Source organism: Ursus arctos, unplaced genomic scaffold, assembly GCF_023065955.2.
Source record: "Ursus arctos isolate Adak ecotype North America unplaced genomic scaffold, UrsArc2.0 scaffold_3, whole genome shotgun sequence".
NCBI lineage: Eukaryota > Metazoa > Chordata > Mammalia > Carnivora > Ursidae > Ursus > Ursus arctos.
In genome coordinates this window covers 67,863,479-67,887,291 of record NW_026622985.1, presented here as the reverse complement: position 1 = coordinate 67,887,291, position 23,813 = coordinate 67,863,479, and the positions used below count along the sequence as shown (strand labels likewise).

Here is a 23,813-nt window from a genome sequence, read left to right as displayed (position 1 = left end):
ACAGAATCAGGATTTTGTTTAGATCTTGACACGTTGAGTAACTAAACTGTAAAACAAGAATTTAAAAGAGAAATTTTTAATTTTACAAAAATTTTACAAATTTTACAAATCCTATTTTTAAGGTAAACTATTCAAATTGTATATTCATGGCAACTTATATAAAGTGAATTACAATTCTAGTAACAATGTAACATAACTAAAAACTGAATTGCTATTATGTTAGAGAAAAAAATGGAGGTAAATTTTCAACGTTTTCTGTGTCAGGCCGCACTCTTGGTGTGGTATTTAGCTCTCGGTACATTTTAAAGGGAAACTCTGGCAAACAGAAGCATACCCAGAGAAAAGGTATCAGAACTGTGAAGAATGAAATAAGTCCATATAGTATATAAAGTACATAAAGTATACTTTATATGAGGAAAACCTGACTTCTTTAGCTTGAGAAAGGAAAGATTTTTTGGAAATGAAAGCTTTCAGACATCTACCAAGTTATCGATGTGAAATACTTTGTGTAAATTCAAAGGGTAGAGCTAGAAATAATGGCTGATTCTAATTTAGTGTAAGGAAGAACTTCCAAACAACTAAATTTTTTCCAATGTTGGATGTTAAGATAAAAATTTTTCATTCATGGAAGTTTTCGAAAGCCACTAGCTAGAATTATGTCCATGGGGGTCACCTCCTTCACATTCAGATGTCTTTTGACTGCTTAATCCTTGTCTGTTAAAAAAGCCAATCCACCGGAAGTTTCTCCAGGCTTCTTTTCTGTTTTCACTCCTATCTTTCACTCCCTGGTTTCTATTCCATTTCAGCCCAGCTAGGCCCTTCAAACCGACAATTTGTTTTTAGCAGCCCACCTGACCTTTTGATTTACCTCTGTGATCATTCCCTTTCCATACACTGCAGCCCATAGACAATTTGACAAACGCTCCTGGTTAAGAAGCCCTAGCCCCTTCTCCCATCTGGCTTGGAAGGGAGGAGGGAAAATTAGTTTCATGATCTCAAAGCCTCTTTTCATTTCTCGGGTTCTTCAATTTTTCTTTCTTCTTTTGCCACTTACAGAAATTGCTGGATGATCAGTGATTGAGGAATAAACAAGTGAATGAATGAATGAAAAAACATTATTAAACAACTGATGATGAGCTTCTTCTTTAAGAGCTGACTACCTGAATGGATCTCATATACTCCAAATAAACACATGACAAGGAGTTAAAAGACACGAAGAGTAAACACCTGTGGGAACAAGGAAAGCAAGTATGAAAGCAAGAGAGACCGGGGGTGGGAGCAGGAATGAGGGAAGAGAACTATGGTAAAGACCCCAAAATTAATTTTTAGAAATGATTAACCAGTAAAGTCTCTTGTTTATAACATGCCAATTTATAAGGCAAAATAAAATCTGAGGCCATATAAAAATATATTTGAATGGAAAAGGAGAGAATTCTAAACTCCTAAGAAATTATGACAGGAACAAGCAACTACATTATTGCGGAGGTAAAAAAATGATACACCACAACGATATAAATGAATCTCAAACGCATTATGCTAAGTGATAGAAGCCTGACTCCGAAGGCTACACACTCTGTGATTCTATTTATAAGACAGGCTTGAGTGTGGTGTGTGTATACAATGGAATATTATTCAGCCCTAAGAAGAGAGGATATTCTGCCATTTGTGACAGCATAGATGGCCCTAGAACACATTATGCTACGTGAGATATGTCAGACAAAGCCAATTACTGTATGATATTACTATGTGGAATCTAAAAAAGTCACACTTATTAAAAACAGCAAGTAAAGTTGTGGTTACCAAGGGACAGGGGTTAGAGATTAAGACTGACCTTATTTAAGGGTACAAACTTGTAACTTGCTTGTAAATAAGCCATAGAGATCTAATGTATAATGAATATAGATAACAATATGGTACTATAAGTATGTAATATGGTAACTATCACTACAATGGCAATCATGTTATAATATACAAATGTATCAAAGTAACACACTAGGCCCCATAAATTTATACAGTGTAAAAACTTGCCAGGAAAAAAAGAGACTTGAAAGGACAAAAGTATAGGGATAGAAAAAAGATCAGCAGTTACCAGGGCCTGGAGGATAAAAGGAGAGGTTGGCTTAAAATCATATGGAAAAATTTTGTAGCATGATGGGACTATTCTATATCTTAATTATGGTGGTGATTACACAACTATATATGTTTGTCAACATTTACAGAACTTTGCACTAAAAAGGGGTGAATTTTACTGTACATAAATTATCTTCAATAAAAAAGGAATGAAATTAAAGAGCTTAAAACAATTTTATAATGAGTAATTAAAATATGGTTTCTGTCATTAAATAGACACAATAAAAGAAAATTACCAGAATCATTTCTACAATATGATAGCCAATATATACATATATATTTTTAAGATTTATTTATTTGACAGAGGGAGCACGTGAACAGTGGGGAGGAGCAGAGGGAGAGGGAGAGAATCCCAAGCAGACTCCCTGCAGAGCACGGAGTGTGTTGTGGGGCTCAATCGTAGGACCCTGAGATCATGACCTGAGCTGAAATCAAGAGTTACACACTCAACCGACTGAGCCACCCACGCGCCCCCCAATATATTATTTTAAAATGAAATGTCAAATGTATAGCCAAATAAGTGTTTTAAAAATAACCAAATATATTTTTACTGTCTCATGAATAGTTAACATGTAAAAATAAAATTATTCATTCACATTCCATTTCTTAAATATCCTCTCATAAGAAACATAATCCTCAAATAAGAAAATAAACATTAAATATTTTTCGTAGTTATATATTCATAGCTTGTTACCTATATACTCTCTTTAATTGTACATTTGCACTTAAAATTTGATTTAATATAGTCAGAAAAACAAGTTGTCTCTCAAAATGAAGACAAAACTTATAACAGTGTTCTTTTAATATAGCAATATGAGTAAGCAGGTACTTAGTCATATTTTAGAATCTGGCATTGTTACGGCCCAGTAGAAATGATGTATTTTCAGGATACAATTAAAAGGCTATCAAAGAGAGCAAATCTGTAAAATCAAAAATCAATTAGACGTAACAAATCACGTTGCCTCTCTTCTGTCTGTGGAATAGTATGAGCAAAAGACATGTAGGGTAAGGGATAGTTTGACATTTATGAAAATTACGAAAGAGCAAAGAATTAGAAGGATAAGATAACTTAAAAGCATACTTTTCTGGAAGTAAATATTATAAATTGACCAAAATTATAGATTTAAAATTATTTTATTGGGGACAACACAAAGTCAGGCTGTCCAATGAATTCTATTTTTAGTAACAGGAATATACATTCTCTATAACATACGACAAGGTAAAGTGCATTGCAAGGTGCATGTTTGCAAGCTTACATCACTGCTAGAAACTCCCACAATGCAGAATCCCTTACCTCCTGAGAAGAAATCTTTGTTGCTGTTCTCCTTGTTTGTCTGCATAAGGACAAACCTTGACTGCCACAAAAAAAGCAGCCAGAATAAAGAAAGAAACCACACTTTGCATGACGGGGGGGCACACTTCATGGGGTGTGTACACTTGGTATGACTGTATGTGTTGCACAACTGGGGGATGCGGCAGCAAAGCAGTGAAGGACTGATCTAGACGAGGCTCTAAAAACTTTTTAGCAGTACCCAGGAGAAGAAGAAAGATGCCTCAAGAGATTTGGGGCAAAACTTCCTATGTGGCACACTGTACAAAACCGTGTCACTCCCTTTAAGCCAAACTACAGCAAAGATATGTAGTATTCCTGTAGCTGGGAGTTGTGTTTCCTTTAAAGCAGCACAATGCATAGGCTGGACCATGTGGCAGCCCAACATTTTATGTGGGTTCTAAAAATGTATGTCTGTGTGTGTGAAGTCCATCAAAAAGGGGAGCTCTAATTTTAAAGGACAAAGTTTATCAAACAGCTTATCCAACTCCACACTTTATTTCTGGATTGGTGACGCCTCGAGCTAAATATATGAATGAGCACAGGACCAAAGCAAAATTGTGAAGAAATTAATATTTTGTAAAGTTAAGGACACGCACTTCAGGGGAGAGAATGCCAGGTGGTTATTTATTCTTCTTAACCCAAACATGATCAACCCCATGTGCACTCTACCTTCTCTGCTTGGTTCAGTGTTCTGGTGAAACGACGGGAGGCTCCATTCCTGTCAGAGGAGGAGTGGTGTGAAAATATCCAGTGGGCTGAGGTAATAGAAGAATAATACTTTTGAATTTTAACTGAGTCCCCCTGAGCTGCATAAGCCAAGTTATTTGTGGTAACTGTTGTTAGTTTTAATTGTTTTTATTTTACGAAGTATCTTTTTCTTCCATTCCTTCATTTATGTGTGTGTTTATGGCAGTAAAGGGAGAACACGTTCATAGCTTCAAATTTGGTTCTGTGTATTTCAAAAAAGATTTTAATTGAAAATAATCTAAAAACTAATCCAAGCTCTTTCTAATTTTGGAGAAAATAACCTACCCAACATCACACAATAGTTACAGACAGACCAAGTACCAAAATCCAAGTCTCCTGGCACTTAGCACAGAACTCTGCATAGTAAACCAAACTAGCTATTTTACTAGCTGTAATAATAATTATACCTTCCAGAAGGATCCATCTTCATTCACATTCTAACATGCATCATTATTACCAAAGAAGTGCTTTAATACAAAATTTCCAACTCAGAACAAGGGAAGGAGAATACATTGAAATAGCCTGATGCAACACGGAGGGCACTGGGTGTCTAAGGACCCAGAGAAGAGTAGCAGAAGATGTAAGTTAGTAATTTTTTAAAAAGGGAAAAGTGGGGTAATTATGTAATAAAAGCCCACTTTGCCTTGTTTCACAGTTTTCCAAGGGCTACACATTCACTGATGGTATAATAAAGTACCAGAATGATTTTGAAATACTTCATAATTCAGTCTGGAGGAGGGAGGAGAGAAAAAGAAAAATGAGAAGAAGGGAGGCAAAGAAGAGAGCCCTCCTCCTTCATTATCAATATAAGAGATTAGAGATTCCTTTTCCTACTCTCAAGGTATTTAAAATAAAATTGCTGAGCAAGTTAGTGCATATTTCAAGTATGGACATAATATGTGAGAGGGAGATCTATAGAGCATTAGGTTTATAAGAAAATAATCAATGGGGATTAAAGAGAGCACTTGTCATGAGCACCAGGTGATGTACGGAAGTGTTGAATCACTATATTGTACACCTGAATCTAATATTACACTGTATGTTAACTAAATGTTAATTAAATAAAAACTTAAAAAGAAAATAATATTTGTATTTATTTGAGGTTTTATGGAAAGCTGTATTACAAACCCATACCTTAGTTATGGGTATCCAAAAGCAATTTGAGCAAGCTCAAGGGTGAGATTTTAAATTTGGAGAGATGGACCTTCCATCAAATCATAAATCCTCCATCTGCTCTGTTTAAGGATAGATACTGAAAAATGAGACAAAAGAGAAGTTGTAAACTTACGGTGTTTGTGCCAATGCAAAGAAGGAAAGCCATCTAAATCTAAAGGTTTTCAAAAGGGACCTTGGCTTAACCCATTTCCCCCCATCTTCCCCACAGACAATCCCAGAAATGCTTCATATGCCAATGGTGTATCCACAGTGTAGCCTTTAGAAATATCTACGGACTCTATTCACACTATTCATATTAAGATATAATTATGAAATGTATGACTAAATGTCATTTTGACTGTACTAAGCATTACTATATTGAAGCATTCAACTATTGAGCATTTGTTGTTGTCCAGAAACATAAACATCCACTTACACCTTTCAAAAGTTAAGTATAATACTGTTTCTCAGATCAGAATAAGAAAGAGATACAAAATACTGAACTTGAAGTATATCCACCAGAGAGCAGAGCCACGTCTTGGTCAATACAGTAGTGAAGAGTTTTCCCAAATGTGATACAGTATAAAATAAGCGTAAGACGAAAAAGTAAGGTGAAAAAGTAATTTCAGTCACACAGAAAGTGAGGCATTGATCTAGACAGAAGTAATTTCTTGGACCTCCAACAACTCATTCATTCTTTCATTTAGTTTTAGAGTTGCTACTTAATGCAAGGCACTGTTCTAAGCATTGGGTTGTAACACTGAACAGAACAAAATCCCTGCCTCCACGGAATGTACGTTCTCATTAGGAGGACATATGATAAACAACTTTGTAAAATGTCAGTTGATGATGGTGCTGTGGGGAAAATTAATGTATGGTAAAGGTGGCAAAGCAAGATCTATGAGGATTTGTTATTTTACACAGGACAGTCTTCTCTAATAAGGATATGTTTGAGCAGAGGTATGAAATTCATGAAGATATCCAAGTGTAGAGCATTTCAGACGGTGAACACGGAGAAAAGCTCTGAGGTGGGAATCAGCTTATCCTGTTTTGAGAAATATCAAGGAAGCCAGTGTGGCTAGAGTTGACCGAATAAGAGGAAAATGTTAGGAAAGAATGTCAAATAGGTAGCAGGGGTCAAATAACATGGACTTATATAAGGTCTTTGTCTTTTATTCTCAGGGACATAAGAAAGCTGTTGGAAGGTTTATAGAGAACAGTGACATAATCACATATTTTTAAAAGATCGCTCTGCTGTGTGGGGAACAAACTGACTGTGGTGCCCAGAGAGAGAAGAGGGGAGATAAATAGCTACAGCAACGGAGGAGATGATGGTCTATCTGATCAGACTGGTAGCAGTGGTGGTACTAACTAGATGTATAAAAGAAGATGGGGGGGCACTTAGCTAAACTAAAGGCAAACGGAGAAAGGGAAAAAATATTGGGAGACAAAAAAGAAAGTAAAGAGTTAGCTAGAGGCATACAGATATAGATCAACCAAATCCTGGAACATAACTTTGGGTGAAGTAATGGTGAGGAATAGTTCTTAAGGATGTTGGGGATCTTTTTTTTTAAATGAGATGATTTTATGACAGTCTACATATGCTAAGATGTTAAGCTATTTGGATTAGTGTACTATAAGTTTCTCCTCGCTATCTGCCAGTGAGAAATTTTATAAATGCTTTCTCTGAAATATGTCTACCACTGATTTTTTTTCTTACCCCCTAAAATACACTTTAAGAAAGTTCGTTATTTTCTTAAATTGAGAAAAAGTTGCAAAATGATGGCTGTAGTTGTGTATATGTACCAAAATGATACAAAACTAAAATAATACAAAAATCTCTCACAGAAAATGCCATTATAAAAGTTGAGAAGTAAGAAATGAATACCACAGAAACTTTACACTATTTCTAGTAGCATGCCTTATTTGAGGAATTCAAAGTTAATTTCCTTGACTTCCTTTAAAAAAGTATAACATTCTCATGGTATAAATCTTTTAGGCTTATGTTAGAAAGATCTTTAAAAAGAAACACGAAAATCTTAAATAAATTTTAAAGCAAAATTATCTTCCACAAAGTATATTTTAAGCCTTCCAAGATAGAAATCAAGAGAAATTAAGGAACATTAATAAACTAAAAATGCTGAGAGCTTCTAAACCCCTGGGGATTCATTTGCTTCACAACAATGTGCTTTTACAACATTTACATTTTATTTGCTTTTGCTAATAAAAATAATTTGCTATAGAGAAAGGAATGAAGACATATTTATCAATATAATGGGAAGGTATGTTCTAGAGATCCTTGCTAGATTGTAGGAAGAGGGAAGTATACAACTGAATGGGAAATTGAATTAAATTGGTAGAGTATAGGTCCAAGAACACATATTTCAAATGTCAAGAAATTTAGAAGGTTGAACCTGGGCTTGCATAGATAATTTATGGAGAAAATGCATTTTAAATAAAATTTTAGGTAAAATTATATAAATTGAAGTGACTTAGAATTTCAATTGTTCATAGAAAGCAAATTGGACAGGTGAAGAAATAGAAGAAAGAGTAAACAAAGTTCATAATTACAAAATGAAAAAGGATTAGGATCCAAAGCTGCAAAATGTTAAAATATAATATAGCTTTGAAAATGAAATGGGGATGATAAGAGTATACCTCATTTTTAAGCCCTCATACTCTTAATTTGGCCGCTTGGCAAAAAACTGTATAGATAAACACAAATTCCCAGTCACTCCAATTACAAAATTCAGATTACGCTCCTAAGAATTAGAACAATACTTAATAATACCACATTTGAGAAAACAGCAAATTACTGAAGCATCTATATAGAGAAAAATAGTTTTAATACATACTTAAAATAAGTCACTGCATACATATAGGTTTACTTTTTTCATTTTAATATTACTAGTGTTGGAACATACTGCATCTAAATCTTCTTCAAGGACCTCTCTCCAGCATCTCAATGTTCTAACTTTAACCTTTTAATTAGTCACAACAGTTCCTCACATTTCACCAAAGTTACTCTCTTTTTTGTTTGTTTTGTCGGGAAAACTGGGGGTGAGGTACAGATAAATACACTGAGCAGATCAAAAGAGTATATAGAAAAATACATCAGAGGTAATGAAAAGGCAAAAGTAAGTCTGCAAATGGAAGTAAGTACCCATTTATTTTAATAGGTAAGAATACCCACAGGGAAAGAATATTCCACAGGAAAGAATATTCTACTACATGAGAATTTACGTAATTCAATAGTAATAAATTTTCACATAAGCAATGCTGAGCTTAGGAAAAAAAAAAAGTAATGGTATTTTTAGACCACCACGCCCCACCCAAAATTATGCTTAGTTAGGCTGCTGAAAGAAATACTAATGGGGTCCACTTGCAGGTTCTGAAAAACTAATGAAGAAGCTAAAGTTCTACAACTCCATAAAAAACAATGAAAAGGACTTAAGCCTCATGAGGGATAAAAAAGAGAAGAGGAGAGGAGAGGAGAGGAGAGGAGAGGAGAGGAGAGGAGAGGAGGGGAGGGGAGGGGAGGGGAGGGGAGAGGAGAGGAGAGGAGAGGAGAGGAGAGGAGAGAAGAGAAGAGAAGAGAAGAGAAGAGAAGAGAAGAGAAGAGAAGAGAAGAGAAGAGAAGAGGAGAGAAGTCTAAGAACCTGAAGTATTTTACTTGATAAAGACTATGGAAGTGACATGACTAGAGGCCAAGTATATTAAGAGATGCACAGTTGGATCTAAGAAAATATTTATGTCATCTAAAGAAGGAATAGAACTAAAGTAAACTATGGCATACAACATTTGATTTAGGCATTAGATTCTCTGTGGATCATAAGCACTGGAATATGTTTAAGGAAAGTTGAAAGCACCTGGATTACTTTTTCAGACCCTTAAGAAAATATGCAACAGTCATTTTGGGTTGGATCTGATCAAGTTTGTTAAACTCCATGAATTAGGGGTATTTAAGTAAGATCACTTTGAATATCCATGTAAATCTTAAGCTCTCACTGGGCCTGATTTTAGAAACAGGCTTTCTTTATTCAAAGGGCAGTATGAATCTGGGCACTGGTTAGAACATTTGGGATCCATTCATTTATCACTAAGAGTACTATCATCTATCACAAAGTTAAAAAAAGAAAAAAATAGTTTGAGTGGGTCAAGAATTAGTACTCAGTAATTGTAATGAGATTGTTACTATTTCTGAATTCAACGGTGATTTGCAATTTTGTCTAGCAACAATCATGTCAAGAGAACTTCTCGGTGACATTGTCTTCTTACAAGTCAATGGCTTCTTTCTGACTTAGAGAGGCAGAAAATATGTGACTACTTCCACCATTCAGTTTTCTATCAGTATTATAACTAATAGCTGATCTAACATGAGACTATCAACACAGAAATAGACAAGGGTGATGAGGCAGAGCCAGCTATAAATCCTTAAAAATATCACAAATAATATGCCCTTTATGTAATTGAGTTCCGTATCCCTCACATTTTCTCTTGAAATAAAAATGTCTGGTAAATTTGTCTGGCTATGTTCATTACACTGTTATATGCCCTATGAGTTTCAGTCAAACCATGAAGTTATTTTCACATATTTAAATATACTTTTCATAAAGTATAATTCTAATAGCTATGCAAAGACGGTCTGTGTTTTTAAATTCGTGCTTGTACAAAAGGAATAGAACTTCTCATTACAGGCTATCTGTAAATTTAATGTTCACGTTTTTGCTATTTTTATGGTGTGCCACATACAATTTCCCCCTACTTAGGTTTCTAGAATATTACAATGATTTATTTTATTTGTAAAAGCAAAACCACTGTACTATCATCAGTGCAAAGAAATAAAACTTCGATGACAGTTTATTTAGACACAACCATTAATAAATCTATTCATGTCCTAATGTAATTAAAGGTCTCCTTCCACCCAGAGTATGAATTCTATGAAAACAATATTCAAGTCTAAAATTTCCATCACTCTGAATCCCAAAATACAAGTTGAGAAATTCTGATAAACAGTTAAAAATAGTTCATAATTGTTATTTGTATATAATTTCCTTTGATTATTCTAGTATCCATTGTAGTGCAATGGTAACATATTAATAATCTATGTATAAAAAGAAAGCATTGTACTGTTTAAATTGAATGATAGAAAGTATTCTCTTAAAAATTCTTGTATTCTTATACTTAATAGCAAACTTTACGTTGATCTTTTAAAATTGAGTGTCCTCTCTCCCTTACCTACAGGGATGTATCATCAGGTTTCCAGTCTCCTCTTTAAAAGTTAGTAACTTAATCATAATTAAACATTTATTTCACTTAGTTTTGAATAACAATGAAATAGTGGGGTTCTTAAGCAAGCACTGAATTAAACAACTACTGAACATGGGTCTAGTTAAGTAATAAAAATTGAAGGAAGGAAGGAAGGGAGGGGATGGAGGGAGGGAGGGAGGGAGGGAGGGAGGAAGGAAGGAAGGAAAGAAGGAAAGAAAAAACGACTTTTAAAAAGCTTCAAAACTAAAATGAAATTTTATGACCCTAACGATCATCATGTATATAACTTTATACCCGCTTTATTAATAGTATACACAAATAAATCAAAATGGTAAATTAATTGTTTAAGACTACTAAACAAACACTACATTTTAAAATTCCACTACACTGAGAATACACTTATCCATAACTCATAGTGACAGAAAAGATAAACAGGCCCCTTGACAACTTAAAACATTTCCCGAGGTACGCCACAATGCAAGATCGAAGAGGAAAATATCTGAAAGCTCATCTTTGCTTCAGTGTTGACCTCTAACACAGACTTGCTATTAAACACACCCCTCCTGTCTCCACTGCTGCCTAGCCAAACTATTTGAGTTAGGAGAGCGAGCAAAGATGTGCCTTCCAGGCAACTTTTGTTTTCTAAAAGTTAATCTCTCCAAATACTTCCAGTTGGAAAACGTCCACTTCAGCTACTTGACACCAGGGCGTCACTTTCTCCCCTCGGCTTACCTGCTCCTACTTAATTATTCTTCCAAGTAGACCCTGGGCATGTTGGGGAGGTAGCTCTTTAAGCACTTCTGAATCCATGATGACTATATATGTACACATCTTACACACTCCCACAGGTCTTTCACACCCTTTCTCCCTCTGGGCCGGTCTCAGCACTCACCCAGGCCACGTCCGGAACGCCTGCCCACCTGGGAGCAAACAGTACTCGAGGAATAATCCTCAAGATCCAGAAACTGACTGGATTTCAACATGTGGTGAGAGAAAACGCGGGGGGGGGGGCGGGGGAAGCATTACAGACAGCAGCTGTCCATGAAGTGGTTTAAATCTGTTGGTTAAAAAGCTGAATAAACAAACACACAGATGGGTCTAGTTCCTTGGCGACTCCGGAGTCTGAGGAGCCCCTCAGCAAGTGTCCAGTTTGCCTCTCCGGAGTCGTCCCTATGTAAAACTCGCACCGGTTGCGCGCTCAAAAGCCCCGGACTCGCACGTGTCTTTCCGCTCCCGTTCCCCCTAACCGGTGCCACCCCACGCGCCAGGTGCCCTGAGAGACTTACCTACGAGATCTGAGTCTGAGGAGAGTAGGACAACTTTTCCTCCCTGCTCTAGACAGGCCCAAACGCCCTCAGCAAGCGAGGGTCCACGACGACGCTCGCAGTGAGGTCGGGGTGCCTGGGCGCGTCCCGGCCTGTGGGGCGGGGAGAGGCGCTCGGGAGACACGCGGGAGACGCGCGGTGGGCGCGCGCGCCCACCCAGTGGGTCCCGCCGTGCGGCCGCCGCACGTGAGCCGCGGCGCGCGCGAAGGGCCGTCGGGACCCGAGCTCTGCCCGGGTCACAGACTACCGCGAGCTCCCGACTGCCCTCCGTTCGCCCGGGGCCTCCACGGACTTACAGGTAAAAGCCAACCGAGAAGCCCTCCCTTTCTCCGCAAGGTGCCCGCGCCCCTCCCACATTCCCTCCCTAAAGAACCGGGAGGTGCGAGTTCACCCTAAACCCACCCACAGAGTGAGGAGACCTTTCCAAAGCACAGTAAAAGTAAGACTAGGTGAGATCCCGGGTGAAGCGGGTCCTGCTAACTGTGGACAAGGGAAAGAGCGTGATGGGGGCAGCAGTCAAGATGCACCATTATCCCGAAGCATCACTAGGGGCCAGGAGTTTCTTCACTCTAGAAACAGGAGTGTCCCCTCTCCGCCTCTAGTTCCCAGGGAAGTACTTCTTAAATGAACGCTGAAGCGCCCAACTTAGAGACGGACGAGCTGCATGCACTTGCCCAACTGAGTAAATAAAGGTCAGCAGTTGGATCAATAAAGTGTGTGCTTCCAACCGCCAGATGTTTTTACTGTTGTTTCTCCTCCCAGGGGGAAGGGGGAAGGGAGGCAAAGGAAGAGACAACAAACAATAAAAATAAAAGAGTAAACAAACACACATCTGGTGTTTCGACACACATTCTCCTCCAGCCGCGGTCTCTCTGGACGAGGCAATATTTTGCATATTCAAAACTAAAAATCATACGTGAGCCAACGGCAATCTCCCTTCTGTCGATTCTCCCTTCCCCCATCACAATGCAAAATGAAAAAGAACAACAAGTGGTGATGTAGGGTCCGGAAGGCGACCCCGACGCTGAGCCGAAATTTGACACATGTCACACCCGCCCCGCCGCACCGAGCGCTGCGGCTGGGGCGAAACTTTGCCGCCGCCGCCGCGGGAGGAGCGCGCGGCAGAGTAAAGTCGCAGCCCGGCCCGGCGTGGAGGTGGCTGGGACGGGGTGGGGTGCGGAGGTGCAGCGCGCCAGAGTGAAGGCGAAGAAACTTACCGCGACCTGGGACGCCTGGGCAGCGTCCCGGGAGGTGGCACCCGCGGCGCCGAGGCAGAAGCCCCCAAACAACACACCCACGAGCGAGTCCCGGCAGCTGCTGCCGCGAGTGGGGGGCGCGCCCTGGGGGGGGGGGGCGGAGGAAGCCGCAGCCAGCAGACGCGGCCGCCGCATAAATAACAGGGACCGGCGCTCGCGGGCGGGCTGCGGGTGGCGCGGGGCTCGAGCCGGGACGCAGCGGCCGCCGCGGAGCTGCACGCGCCGGCGTGTCTCGCGCTTTCTCGGAGGCTCGCGCTGTCTCGCGCTGCCGCTCCCCCCACCCGGATCTGTGTGTGTGTCTGTATGTGTGTCTATGTGTGTGAGTGTGCGCTGGCGGGCGCGCGCACCCGGCCGCGCGCGCGTGTTGTTGGCAATGCAAACTGTACACACACTGCGCTCGGAGCCGCCTCTCCTCCGAGGGGCGGGGTGGGGGAAGGGACGCCTCGGAGGATTCTAAAGTACTGCTGGGCCACTTGTTTGTTTTGTTTCACTTTGCGTTGTTATTGTTGGTGGTTGCTGTTGTTCCCAAAAGTGGTTTGGAACCAGCCGGTTAGAATGCCTGTCGCCCCCATCCACCTATCTCCCCCGGTGCCCCAACTTCTTTAAGGGAGGGGGAAACGCAGAGCAGAATATTGTTCGGATTTGCAGTGGAGCCTCCTGGCTGACGTCAGGTCCACCTGCTATGTAAACAATTCGCTGGAGAACTTGTTTGTTCTGCGCCAGATCTTCCCCCACCCCCACCATTCTCCCCACCTCCAGCTCCGCCTCCTCCCGCTCGGCCCAGACGGCGCGTCGAGGAAGGGGGTGGGGAGGGAGGAGAGAACAAAACCGTATGCTGTATTGGCAAAGCCGAGTTGTGTCTGCTGCTTCTTGGCAGTCCCCAAAGTACGTCCTCTCAGCAGACGGAGCTGCTGGCAAATGAAACAGGGGATTCCACGTGAAGTGCAGAAAGCCTCGAAGGGATCCAAAGCCCTCGGTGGCAGGGAGTTAAAAGTGCATGGTAGTCAGAAAGGGAGACCCAAGCGTGCGTTAAAACGCTGATTGGCCTTTCTTTTCACGGTGCGCGCCTCTGCGGCCTGGGCTGGAGAGAGGCCGAGTGTCTTTCTCACTCTTCATTGTTGTCGTGGCTCCTGTCTCACTTGGGCCCAGGAGTTCTTGGGCTTCCTCGTGGTCGCTCAGCCCGGGTAGCTGGCGTGAGGCTGGGCTGCGGGCCGGCCGGGGCGGAGCTTGGAAGGAAGGGGCCCGCCGAGCTGGGACTTTTAGGGTTTGAGGCTTTCGAGACGGGCCCTGTCAGTGACTGAGGGTTGCAAAAGTACCCGGAATGAAAGGAAAGAAGAAACTGCCTGAGTCCGCTCCGCGCGCACTTCAAAGCCAAGGCGCCGGCGCGGGGGATGCGCGGGCCCAGCCTCCGGCACCCGGGTCCCAGCTCCTGTCGGTGGAGCGTGGCCCGCGGGACCAAAGGGATGACCAGGCAAAGGCCGAGGGAGGACCAGACGGGCCTGGATGGGACGCGGGACCCGAGCAGGGGATTCCTCGGGAGTCCCTTCCCCACGCCCGCTCCTGGCAGGCGGTTCCTCCCCGCCGTCTCCCGCCAGCCGCTCGGCTGCCCGCTGGCTGCGCGACCCTCCACCCGCCGCCGTCACGGCGAGCTGCAGCCTGAGCCCGCCGCTCAGCTGACAATCAGTCGCGAAGCGTGGCGTTCCGAAAGGCGCTGAAACTTTGTTCCAAATAGCTGCAGCCGAGAGGCCGTTGCGAACAGAGCCTGGCCCCCGGCTTCTTCCCGGCCAACTTTAACATCTCTGGTGGCAGAAGTGGCGGCGCGGGGGGGGGGGGGGGGGTGACCGGGGAGACGGGCGAGCAGCACTAACTTCTGCCTTTGAGTCTTTCTTTTCCTCAAAGAGCAGCGCGCCCTTTCTCTAAAGGGCAGACGCGAGCTCACACACACACTTGGCACCAACTCTTCCCTTCAGAACCCGCAGTTCTCCCGGGGAGGAAGCAGCCCTGGCACCCACATCTGTAAACACACCGTCAGCTTTTCTAGTGAAACCAATTAAGTCAATAAGCCATGGGGCTGGTCGTGGGAAGACGGCCCCTGCCAGGAGGACGAGGAACGAGGTAGAGTTGGGCTTTGAATTGCGGTGCTTTCTGTGAGCTTTTAAACTCCAGGTAGTCCTTAAGTGTTCTGCTTATAAATTGTGTTCTCACTCTCTTTAAAATGGTCTTTCTCGAAAAGCAGGCTGAATAGTGGACAAATAACCCAGATTTTTTCAAGGTGGGAGCGGGGAGAGGAGAGAGCAGTCTTTAAAATTAGAAAACGCCAGACCCAAATGGCCCTACTTTGCCCTTCTGAAAGATTGGGGATAATTTCATGTTAAGTAATTTGCGTTTATGCTTCACTGACAAGCCTAAATAAAAGGCGGATTCTCTGAATTAATCTGAAACTATTTTGAAAAAGAAAAGAGCAAACGGTGTCGAAATCCTGGGAGAGCCGAGGATGTGCCTTTCCACAAGGTTTGCGAATGAAGATAACAGAACAGCCAAAGGGCTACAGAGTCCCACTTTTCCCGTTCTTCTTCTTCCGCCACAAACACCGACCCCATTTACTTCCCTCTCTTGCCAGGGGTCTCAAGAAAGTGAGCGAGAAAGGTTTATTATAGAGTCTGGGCCACTTGGAAGAGAAGTTCAAGTTCCCAACGAGGAGAAAGAGGGTTACGCTCTCAAGACTTGGACAGGAGAGGGTTTAGTTAGCCTTTCACTTTTCTGTACACAAAGACACGTTTTGGTGAAATTCGCAGCCTCTGACGTTTCTCTCCTGTGAGTACAAATAGCCAGGAGCCAAGAGGTGCAAAAGGATAGCTCAGTCGGAGAAGCACATCTTTCTAAATGGGCCGCGTACCCTTGCCAGGGGTCTTTCTAAGCGGGGTTGAGCCCGCAGCCTCCTGGAGCCCCCGCTTAACTTCGCCCCATTATCTCCTCGCCTGCTGCCATTCCCCGGCCCACCAACCCTTCCCGCAGGGAAGACGCCCAGAGAGTTGAGAAAGCAAGTCCTGCCAGGAGCCGCTGCCCCCGGCGGACCCCTAGCCCGCAGCCAATGGGCTGGTCCCGGGTTCGAGAGGTGAAAGTTCAGGCCCGGGGCTCGCCGCTCGCTGCCCCTCTCCCGTCGCCTCTCTCCCAACCCCCGCCCCTGGCCACAGTGCAGACACAGCCCGGCTACCAAGGGCTGCCACGGTGGCACGTAGTTTGTTGATGGGTGGTCATAAAATATATTTATTTGCAATTCCTTTAACTCGCCCACCACCCCCGCCCCAGCATGGCCCTGAACACTGCGGGCTTTGTTCGCCTCGCTGCTGCTGGAGCCGGCCGGGGTTTAGCGCTCTGTGCTAACAGACTCCAAAAAAAGTTGGAGTGTAATAATAGGAAAACCGGGTTTCCGCAGCCGAGGAAAACGCTGAAAGGGCAAACAGCGAACGAATAGTTTTCTTTTGCACAAGTCACTAGTCAGCCCACTGGATCGTGGCAGCCTTGCAACGAAACACTGCCTAACAGAGAAAGGGGGAAAGCCAAATTCCGTCCCTGTAGTCGCCGCGCAGGGTCGCAGCCACAGCTCGAGTCTCCTTTGCAGCACGTGGGGCTGCAAAAGTCATTTAGAAAGGTTCCAGGGGAAAGTTAAACGGGGCTACTAAGTAACTGAGGAGTTTCACCAACTGAACCTCGAAGTTCTCCCACGAAAATTTATTTGATTTCAAGTTTATTTTACGATGACACCGCAAATCAACAAATTCCAAGCCACTGCCCTATTACGGTCTAGGCGGAAGATAAATTCGTTTGATATGGTCTCTGCCAGGGCATCTTGCGCGAAATAACCCTCCCCAAATGAAACTAACTAAGGCCAGGATGAAGGAGAGCAATGTACGCGAGTGACACGTGTAAGAAATGTCGGTTCAATGCTTCTCCGTGTGAACTGCTTAAATTTTAGTTATTTGTTATAAAAATATAATTATTCATACCTTTAGGTCTATTTTCTCCAAAATTTTCGGTTAAACAACAATTACATTTTTTCCCCTTCAGAGCCGTTTCACTGGTGTAATTGCGACTAATACTTAAATTAGACTGGAGACATCGCTGGGAAAAAGGGAAAGGGGCACGTTTTATTAAATTATATTTTTCCTCTTAGAGATACCATCTTCAAAGTTGTATTACTCACTTCAGATCGCTTGAAACAAAAGTCTTCTTGAAATGCAAGGTGAAATATTTTTCCCTTCCCACACTGGAACGGGCACATAGCAGATTCCTATTTTTCCCGTTCTCTACAGTTTTCTGAAAATGAGCAAATAAACAGACTCCTTTTAGACATTCTCCTATCACCACTCTCCTCCCAGGCACATTTTAGGAAAAAGAGAAAATTCTAGTTTCACGGAAGTCAAATCAAGGGTAATCTATGTTACAAAGTCAAATTGAATGTAGACCTTGCAAAATTGGTGGAGTTACACCACCATCTGTCGTTAAGCTTCGGGACTACAAAATTTGGGACCTATAATAAATCTTAATGAGCTTTCCCAACTTTCTTAAAAAGAAAAAAAAAAAAAAAAACCACAGACTATACGTTTCGTTTGGATTTTTATAACATATGCCCTAAATGTACCTGAATCCTAAAGCAATAAATATGTATTCATGAATTCATGCTTCTACCCAGATTCTCTAGTCATCTCATCTTCAGGAAAAAAATAAATAAGTACCCCACATCTGCCAGCCTCCAGATAAAGCCTTTTCAAATCAGCTGTGGGACTACAGGTTTCAGTCACCACTTCCCCTGCCCTTGCCTCTAGTAGGCTGCTGATAGAAGGGATAGGACCTCCACTCCCGTGTCCCGGGGCCAGTAATGTACTTTTAATTCTCTCTCGAATGTAATCTACTTCTTTGTTAGTATATCTACTCTGGAAACATATAAACACAGCATATCTCTGCTAAGAGATTGGCTGTGAGCATCTTTAAAAATTGCTGGAAAGACAGTTAATGTCAAGTTCCAGTTCTGGTTAATACTGCTGCAAAAATAAAGATCAATTGCTCTGGGATAAAGTCTTGCCAAGGAAGGCTTTATCCAAATGAATATAGAAAAAGGCCAACTACTGGATAAAGAATTCTAATGCTGACCCAAAAGCCTCCATCAAGCAATGAGGACTCCATCTTTTTCACGCACCATTTTGTTGGTATAGTTGGTATCTATTAGACCTATTTTTTTTAAAGGATCTCAAAATACCTCGCTATCGATAAGGTGGCACCCCCTCCATGTTAGAGACTTGAGTACCAAATTTCTATTTTCCGGAAAATAATTAATTTTTAAAAAATGTAACAGCTTGCTTATGTTGGTAAGGTACTCACTAGAAATAATAATATTAAGTTGAATCATACTAAACTATATCTGGTCAATTTGGAGCCACACAAATAATGATTTCATATGGCTCAAGTTAATACCTACATTTTTCTGAGAAGTGGTCTATCTCTGTAAAAGCAAGCATAGCCAAATTGTCAAATCCCTGATGTTTACTTCCTGACACATTATTTAAATATATTGAGTTGGTTGATGCAAGAGCCCTTTGCTTGATGATGTTTCTGCTAATAAATCAGTCTTAGAGTTTGTATGTCTCTGAGTTATGGTGTAATTTTAGAGCTGAAGGAAACTTCATAATACTCTCATCCAGCCCCTTCATTTTACCAATCATAAAGCAAAGATCCAGAGATGACAGCAAGATTCTACATCTCATTAGTAAAACTGATAATTATTATTGAACTATCCCATATTTCTTAGACATACAGTCATCCTCCTTCCTCGTACTCTACAAAAGGCATTTTTGTCACATACCCCATCTCTTTACATTTTCTTCACATTCATTGAAAATGATACAGCTCAGTGACGGCAATACCTTTGGATGTCAGTACAGTATTAAAGATGGTTAACTGTCATGTCATGTCCACTGTAATACACGGGAGGAAAAAAAAAGTCTGATGACTTGTTTCTCTTGAAAGTCAATTAAAGTCTGCAAGATTTCTTCAATAGTGTAAAGAGGTTCATCACTGTTGATTGCAAGTGTTCATTATAGAAAAACTGATGGCAAGAGGTGCTAACACAAACCACGGTTTATGATGTTTTTCAGGGTTAATGATCTTCAGGGACTCCTAGGGGGCGAAACCCATAATCTCAATAGCAGCTTGTCTTCACTACACTCAAGAAATAAAGGCTAACACGAGTCTGTGAGACAAAATATAACATTGATTTTTTTAAAGCTATAAGCAAAAATGAACTGTATCAAAAACCTGCATCAGTGTAGATTTTTATTTTGATTTAATAACCATATGGCTCTAGTAACCATAGTAGTTTTCCCAAAGAATGTATTGAAGTGGTTAATTGTAACAAATCATATAAAAGTTCAAACATCGACCCTCTTCCCCTTATCTTCTGCTTCTCCTCTTTCTTCTCATTCTCCTTCTTTATGTTTCTCCTTCTGTTCCCTCCCTTTGCCATTATCCACATCACCATCCTCACAATGACAACTTCCAAAATTCCCCACAGATGTTTATCTCCTAAGCTCCAGAAGTGTTTAATCAATTGCTTATTGATAGCACCATATGAATTGTGACAAGGTAAAAATTTGCCCTTTTCTCCTTGGCCAGCTACTCCTCATGCCACCTGTTTAACAGGTAATAGTCCCTCAACCCAACCTGTTCCTGAAGCCAAGAAGACCCAAGTCACATATGCTACCTCCTCCACATTCTCACAATCCGTGCATTAGGTTTCATTCGTTACTACCTCTTTTATCTCCCGTTGTCTTCCATCTATCGCCATGGTGTTGCTTTACTTGAGTCTTCATCACTTCTCACTTGGTCATTCTTGATAACTTTCTAATCACCTTCCCTACTTTCAGTTTTTCTTTGTTCCAGTTCATCCTCCTCACTGCTTTCTAGAACGCATCTAAAACACATGTCACTTAGAATTAGGCCAAGCTTCCCTGTAGCCAGTGGAGTTGAATCTTAAGTCCTATAGTCCAACAGAGCAAATATGCCTAGCAAATATGAGATATTTAATCATCTTCCTTGGAATGAATGAATGAATGTCATGCCCCAGACAAATGTACTTTAGATGTTAAATATATTCTCTCAGAACATTGTCAGATATATTTTTAGCTGTGTATCATTTTTAGCAGATCTTTTAGTCTACTTTGTACCCAATCATCTGGCTAAAATAGTTATAACTGAAGATTTTCATTATTTTTTCATACGAAAGAACTTACCAGATAGATATAAAAGTATATTCAATCTGGCATTCCAATTCCCAACTGCATTATTTAATGACTCAACAAATATTTATATACAAACCACTGTGGTAGGCATTCCAAGAATTAAAGATATATAAGATTAGGTCTCTGTCCAGGACATACACTCTAGTGAGAGATAGAAGATACGTAAGTGAATTATTTCAGTGAAACATGAGTTTCAATGCAGCATTGGGTAGAGGTATATCCAGGATACAATGAGACCAGGGAAAATATTTCTTAAGGCTACACCAACAAGTTATTGTTTATTTTTCGTTTATGATGATAACTTAAAAAACAAATATAAGAATGCTTCTTTTATATTTTTTAAGTTTCTATTTTAATTCCAGTTGGTTAACATACATTGCAATATCAGTTTCAGGTATACAATATAGTGATGCAACACTCCCATATGTCACCCTGCACTCATCACAACAGGTGTACTCCTTAACCCCCTCACCGACTTCACCCATCCCCCCACCCACCTCCTCTGGTAACTACCAATTCTCTATAGTGAAGAGTATGTTTCTTGGTTTACCTCTCTCTCTCTTTATACATCTTTTAATCCAAAATTTTAAATTTACCACATAGCAGCTTCAAAAAACTCACAATCTTTGGGTAAAAGCATGAAGTTGTGGTAAAAACATGGTTCTATCATGGGTTTAAGACTGTGAGGCAGTATGAGGCAGTTCCCTGAATTGTCTCATGTCACTCTTGCATACAGAATGCACTTTGATAAAAAGATTACTTCTAATTTGTCCTGATTTCACCACAGGAAAATAGTTTCATTATAGACAGGAACTGAAAAAAAAAAAAGTAAGAGAACATAAATGTTTCCAGTTTAGGGAGAGCTTCACATGTTTTCCTCTCTCAGCATCCCCTCTGACTCTCAGAGGAGGAAAGCAGTTATCCTGGCCCCATAGGGTCCCCTAGGGACAGTCAGAGGATATTGCATTCTCCAGTCTTTTTCCCATGCCAATTGCCTTTTTCTGTCCCATCGAGGCATGCTGGTTCCATGCTATCCTTTTCTTGTTAACACTACTCCCAGTTCAGTAAATATAGCATTAGGCCATACTTTCTCAGTTATACATTACCTCTTCTCTAAATTCTTTCCTTCCCTCCCTCTTCTGACTCTTTTTCACTTAACTCAGGAAAATGTTCCTAATTCTGTCTCTCTCTTTTTCTCTTTCCCACTCTTCCCAGAAAAAGTACACACACACACACACACACACACACACACACACACACACACACAATCATGGTTGCTACACTTAGGAGCAGAGCTAGTAATGTAAGAAATCAAGAAATGGGGAAACTAACATGAAAATAAAAAAAATTTAAAAACTAGTCCTATTAGCTTTCAAAACCTTGAAGTCCCCAGATAAAGGAGCAGTGAAATACTCTTAAACCCCTCTGTGAGTTAAATTGATACGATCCAATTGGAAAGCAATTTGGCAACTTGTGTTACAGCTTTTTAAATTAGTCCCTTAGCTAGATTGCAATCCAAAAGAAATTATCTGAAATGCAGATGGAAAAGCTGCATGCAAAAGCTGCTTATCATAGAATATGTATTATTTACAATACTGCATATTTAGAAGTGATTACAGTCAACAATATATAATATAGTCTAACCACTAAAATAATATCATGGGATGTTTTAATAACATATAAAATGCTTTTGTTATATGGTGGAAAACTAGTATGTAAAAATATATCCAAAAAAAAGAAAAAGAAAAAGAAAAAAAAAAGACCAGAAAGAAATGTACTATTGCAACTCCCCTCAAATTGGCCCACAATCCTCTCTACCTCTTGGTAGTCACACCCTTGTATAGTCCCCTCCCACATTTTTCCAGGGTCCATCTATATGGCACAGGTGATGGCATGTCACTTCTGAGCTTAGGTTATAAAAGACTGTGTGACTTCTGTCTAGGGTTTTGGATCTGTCTCTTAGATCACTTGCTCAGGCAAGCTGCCATGTTGTGAGCAGCTCTGTGGAGAGGCCAACATGGTGAGGAAGTGCTGTCTCCGGGCAACAGCCAGAGAAGAACTGAGGCCTGCCAACAACCATGTGAGTGAACTTGGAAGCAAATCCTTTTTTCCCAATTGAGTCTTCTTATGATGGCTGCACGCTGGCCATCAGCTCGATTCCAACCTCATGAGAGAATCTGAGCAAGAATCACTCAGGCAAACCACTTCTGGATTTCTGACCTTCAGGAACTATGTTTGTTAACTTAAAGCCTGTAAGTTTTGGGGGGTAATTTGTTACACAGCAATAGGTAACTACATAAACAGAATAAGAAAGGTTATATATAAGCAGTGGAATTTCAGGTGATTTATTTTTCCTTTCTGCTTTCATATTTTCAAATCCTCTGCAGTAAAGACATAATATAACTGGAAAAAAGTAAATAATTTATTAAATAACTATTTTACATTTTTTATTTGAAAAGACCTTGCCCTAGAGAGCTTTTTAGAAAATTGCCACAAATTTAGTACCCCCAATCAACACTCTCTAATAAAACTATATTTATCTCAAGCATAACTTAAATATGAAATTATATTTCAACTTTACTTTTTAAAATTTACCTAGTGGAGTGATGTTCTACATTTTGTTAATACAAATAAACATATCCACAAATGATACGTACATTTCATGAACTAGCTGGGTATCTGAACACCATTTACAACATTGTTTCTGAGAAAAGACATTGCAGGTTTAGAAAAATCACTTGCAACATAATGTATTTTAACGTAGCATCTTCCTATATATGCCAATCAAAAAATCATATAGGTAAAAGACGTTTCTGTTTTGATTATATATAACAGGATAACTGTTAAAGTATTTTCAGTCTTATTCCAGGTAAATGAATAAAAACAAACTGTGAACTGATAAAGTGAAACTAGATTCTCACTTTATATTTAATCATAAGAAACAACCATTGTCTCTTGAGGTTTTCCTAATTAGGTTATAGCACAGTTACAGTAGTTGAGTAGAGGAGGTCAAAGCAAGTTCTAAATTAGTTTAGCAAAAATTAGCAAGTCAATAAGTATGTTTTTATTGAATTACAATAAACATGCTAAAACAAATGGATTGCCTAATCTGTTCATAATAATGTCTTCTGTCTTCATATTATAAAAACTCAAAATAATTTTATGCTCAGTTGATTTCTTAAAAAAATTAAGTCATGGAAAACCATACAAAGCCATTTCTGGATCCTGATAATAGTTTTTGCATAATCAATTTTCATAATATCTAGATTGCCTTGTAAATTTGAAGTTGATAAAATAAAGT

General features: G+C 40.6%; 1 protein-coding gene and 1 long non-coding RNA gene across 16 annotated transcripts in view; both read right to left on the bottom strand.

Annotated features, from left to right (window-relative positions):
- FOXP2 (forkhead box P2) overlaps positions 1-13,590 on the bottom strand; it is a 543,660-nt gene extending 530,070 nt beyond the window's left edge. For 3 of the 13 annotated variants that reach the window (XM_057304317.1, XM_057304315.1, XM_057304316.1), the window contains exon 1: positions 13,179-13,583. The gene's annotated coding sequence lies outside the window, so the exon portion shown is untranslated. The other 10 variants (XM_057304327.1, XM_057304325.1, XM_057304328.1 and 7 more) reach the window with 7 other exon arrangements.
- A 3,036-nt stretch (positions 13,591-16,626) lies between these two features.
- The window catches only part of LOC113263109 (uncharacterized), a 45,148-nt gene continuing 37,961 nt past the window's right edge, over positions 16,627-23,813 (bottom strand). For 2 of the 3 annotated variants that reach the window (XR_006410606.3, XR_007188170.2), the window contains one exon: positions 19,721-20,184. This is a non-coding gene — a long non-coding RNA (uncharacterized LOC113263109). Of the gene's footprint in view, positions 17,535-19,720; positions 20,185-23,813 lie in introns of those variants that run through there. The other variant, XR_008956388.1, reaches the window with a different exon arrangement.